This window comes from Pteropus vampyrus, unplaced genomic scaffold, assembly GCF_000151845.1.
Source record: "Pteropus vampyrus isolate Shadow unplaced genomic scaffold, Pvam_2.0 Scaffold4, whole genome shotgun sequence".
NCBI classification, from domain to species: Eukaryota; Metazoa; Chordata; class Mammalia; order Chiroptera; family Pteropodidae; genus Pteropus; species Pteropus vampyrus.
In genome coordinates this window covers 11,027,930-11,032,763 of record NW_011888785.1, presented here as the reverse complement: position 1 = coordinate 11,032,763, position 4,834 = coordinate 11,027,930, and the positions used below count along the sequence as shown (strand labels likewise).

The 4,834-nt window shown below is 33.1% G+C and overlaps 1 protein-coding gene across 1 annotated transcript in view; it reads right to left on the bottom strand.

The window, feature by feature from the left end:
* Positions 1–4,834, bottom strand: part of COL28A1 (collagen type XXVIII alpha 1 chain) — a 135,393-nt gene that overhangs the window by 103,640 nt on the left and 26,919 nt on the right. The window lies entirely within an intron of this gene.

Below are 4,834 nucleotides of genomic sequence, written 5' to 3'. Positions count from 1 at the left end.
GGAGTTAGGAGTCTGGGAATGCACCTCTGGTGTCCACCTGGTTTGCTGTATATAAAAGCAACTTCATACAAATTGAGCAACTGTATATAAATTGCATGGTATCAAGTACTATTACATAGTTTCTCTTACAAACTTACCCAGATACAATTAATCTTTTTTTTTTCTTTTTTCAGCTGAGTCATAAAATTCCAATAGATGGTTACACTGTATAGAAAGTTCATCATAGGAGAAAACCCACACTCCTATTTCCAGACACTGAATCTAACCAAAGTCAACATCTTTCCTTTCTCAAAGGTAATAAATAATGAATTGTTGTTCAAGACTCTAGGAAATTTTTGAGGACCTTACCATTTCTTGAATAATAAAATTATGAACATTTTAATCATATCTTGTGCTCTTCTTAACATTAGGATGTTTTAGCAATTTCTATTTATTATTTTCCAGATAGGTATAGCATCAACTTTAATATCTTAAGTTTATGACAAATATTCTCATAGTTTTCAAATGAAAGAAAATAATGGATAAACATTTTGTCGGCACCAAATGATTCAAGTATGGCCTAGATACATTCTTAGTTGAAACCCAGGGAAGTGATGACTATATACAAGACTTGGGAGAAAAGTCAAGAAAGGGTCTTTTTTTTGAAAGAAGGAAAAGGGGAGACTAATATTTATCAAATACTTACTAAATCAAGCTATATTTTTAGCCCCTAATTTCTCTTGTTTCAAAGGAAGTGTTATGTAATAAGAGGTTTATTTTTAGAAAACACATCAGTTCTATGTTAATAAAAGAATGGTTGTCAAAATCCTTAACTGCTTAATAATTATTGCCAATATATATGGCACTTATTGTTACAGGAGCTATTCTAAATGTTTTACATATGTTAACTCATATAATTCTCAAAACAACTTTAACAGGGAGGTACTATTCTTAACCTATTACATAGATGAGGAAATTGAAGCATGAGGAGGAAAAGTAACTTGCCTGTCACAAAGCTAATAGAATAGAGAGCTGGATTTAAATTCCAGCAGTCTGGTGTTAGAGCCAGTCCTTTAATCACCATGCAAACAGCCTCTTGGCCTTTTCAGTTCTTTTCTTAAGTATTTCAGAAATCATGTGATTGCAGGCTAAATTCATATCTTTATCATAGGATGAAAAACACAAAAGTCAGATAGTTACAATCTACCTATAGTTGTAGATCCATCATATGAAGACCAAGACTCTCTCAAGTAAAATATAAGCCAAGAGGAAATACACTTATACAAGCTGACTCACATGCCATTTCAGGCACATAAAGTTTGCCTGAATCAGTGTTGTAACTGAGTTAGTGGTAAAGGTAATATAAATTATGATTGACAATACTGTGATCATACTCTGTAATTCTACAAATAAACCAGTTGTTAACCAACTGCACTTAGTTTGGAACCATCATTATTTCAAATGCCCATTTACAATATTTTTGAATATCATTCCACCTACTTATTTTTTACAAATAAGAAAAAAAAACTCTATAATAATAAAGAATTGGTGAAGAATGTAATGAAAATTATTGTATTGTACCAAACATCAGTAATTCTTAACTCGTTTTTTTAATGCTATTAGGTTAAACCACATGAAATTGACAATATTCAACCATGTCAACCTATAAAAATGGCAATTCACATGGCTCAATCTAATTGGAAAGTCATATTTCATCATATATTATAAAATCTAAAAAATTGTGTGTAATTTTCCATAAAAGGAAGGACTAGTCAACAGCTCATCAGAGCTTTTAAGAATCACAGCTCTGGTGGACATTGGATGCCTCCAGCACAAAATAAGTTACTGGAGAACATTCAAAGTGAACCCTCTCCATAAATCTGAGAACAAAAACATCAGTTTATAAGAGAAAACTGATAGGTTCATATGACACTGTAATATGTTTCTTAAAAACTTATCTTGAGACTGGAGATAGGAGGAAATGAGGAGAGTTGTTGTTTAAAATGTACAATGTTTATATTAGGGGATGAAAAGTTATGGGTATAGATAGTGATGATGATTATACAACATCGCGAATATATTTAATACTGCTAAATTGTATACTTACACATAGTTAAAATGATAAATCTTATGTATATTTTACCTTAGCTTGGAATAAACTTAATTTTCCATGTTACAATGTGCTGTTGTACCTTACTTGAATTAAGGACATTGATATAATTATTTTTTAAAATTCTGACATCCCTCCGAAGACATTGCAGTAACTAATTCTATTCCACATTAGGCCCAGCTTGATTGGGCATGTGGGTTAGACTCGGTACCTTTGTGGGAAATGTTGGCAGCATTTTGGGTTTCTTGATCCATCAGAGTTTTCACCTTAGCGGTCCCTGCACGCACACACACACACACACACACACACACACACACACACACACACACACACACACACACACAAAGTATTACCATCTGCTGAAAACCACATGCGTCAGAGATTTGGGAATGAAAATCATCTACCTTGAAGCCATTGGCTGACATCCCACATTTTCTGCCACTTCAAGTTGTCACTATCAGTTGTCTCATGTCAAGTGAGTTAATAAGCTCATTTAGAGTCCTGGCGGGCAGATGTGCGTGTAGGTCAAAGCCCTTTCCACAACAAGAATCGCTGGATTACTAATGATTCTTTCCCTTTAATTAGCCAAGGACAGAAATAGCATTTAGACTTTGACATCTCTAGAGGAAAAACATTCACATAGCTTGGCAAGTTTGCTCTGAGTTTTCATTAAACAGATATTTATAATTAAAGTTGTAAAGAAATTTTTCCTGTTACACCTCTATACACAAAGCAGTCACAACCTTGTTCAAAGTTGTCGGCCTGCCTCTAGCGCAGAACCAGAAGGTCCATTATTGTTTTTGGATAATTGGAAAAGCTAACGAGTTCCAGTACCCTGTACTTAAAATACTTTATATGAAGTCAAAAATATAGTCATTCCGTTAAGAGAGCTGTGAACCTAAAAAAAACAAGATTTGTTTGATTAATTATTCTGTACTAGGAATTGTTGGCGTCTATGTATATTTCACCTGATTTACTTCTCGCTGAGTTATAAAGAATTATATTTTATTACAAATCATGTTTTTTTTTCTGGTAGTTGAAAGCCACATCATGATGTTAGGAGATTACTAAGTTTTTGAGTTGTGTGAGAACTGAAATAAGGAGAAAGTTTAAAATTCTTCATGTTGTTCATATCTGTGGTATTGAAATACTCTCAAACCACAATTGAAGTATTAGTTATGTTTAATAGGTTGACCAGCTAAAGTTACTAAGCTAACTTTGAGTAAAATCAAATATTTAAATAATGACCAAAATAGAAATGTAATTTTTAAACTATTAAGTCTTTGCTAATGATTTTTTCTGTTCTAGTGAAAATATTAACATTAAAAAAAAACATGAGACTCTAAGTTATAAAAATGAAACTAAAAAAAAATTAAGTCCCAAGGCTTCGTGCCATTATGAGAAGTAAAATTATAAACACATTAGATTATTTACTGCACAAGAAGCTTTTGATGAGTTATGTCAACACTGTCCTGTTTCTCTTTATTATCCAAATATCTCAGAAAAAATGGTAAAAATTCCCAACTACTGTACCCTTCGCTCTGATTTCTTCCACAATCCATTGTCATCTCCCTAATCTTTCTATTGAAACTGCTTTCTCAAAGGTTTCCAATAACCTCAAAATTGACAAACTAAGAGACTTCTTAGGCTCCTACCTGTTTGACCAGTCTGCAGCATGCTACTGTTGACAACTCATTTCATTTAAAACCTTTCACTCATTCAGTCATTCAGTTATTCATTCAATCAACAAATACTTATATTTTGCTTATCTTAAATGTGTGAGTGTGCATATGATAATTTTTTTTCTCTCTTAAATGTGATTGTGTGTTCCTGACCCATTGTTGCTGGATCTTCTGCTTTAGATTTTTCTTTTTTTTTAAGTGATGGGCCCACAGAGTTCTATTCAATTCTCCCACCAGAGGTTCATGTCTGAGAGAAGGCTAGGAATGTTTAAAGGCATAACATATGAAAGCTAAAATGAAACTTGATTAGCACACTGCCAGCTACGAAAATCATCTGCATATGCGCTCCTAGTAGCTATGTCAAAGGTTGATGGCCAGCCTTCTTTTAAAAATTGACCTCTTTTCATAGAGCATTTTGAAGGAAACAGGATGTTGTATAGGGTTGTTTACTAGGCTTATAGTTTTAATTTTAGGATCTGTATATTTAGCTCTTACTTAAATTCTTCATAAAAATAGTGACAACTTGAAAAATATCTACTGTGCTTGGGAACCTCAAAATAAGGGATGGAGAAAAATGGCAGTTAGACAAAGTTAGATAAGGAGGAATAGGGTGTTTAAGAATTATGGTGATGGTGTGTGTTACAGAACTTTGACGTGGTCTAAGTGCCTAATTTTCTCTCACTACTACTCTTGAAACAGAAGTTCTGTTTTTTTCATTAATACTAGGTCCTTTCTTCATTTTCAATGGATGACGAATGTTTGATTCATTGGAGAATATTTACCTTGAATCATATCCAGTTTATTAAACTGAGCCAGACTGGTGACATTTCTATATGGATTTTCTTAACATCTCAGAAGATAAACTGAAGGTAAGGTAAGATCAAGTCTCATATGCCAAAGGACTTTGGATTTCCTACACTTGAGTGTAGCACAAAAAGAAAACACTTAGGGTGTGGTAAATCTTGCAGAAAATGTGTGAACATCCTAGAGTAAAACAATGGAAGAGGTTAGAAGGAGGGAGGCAATTTATTGAGACAAATTAATATATAATATTAAGATATTT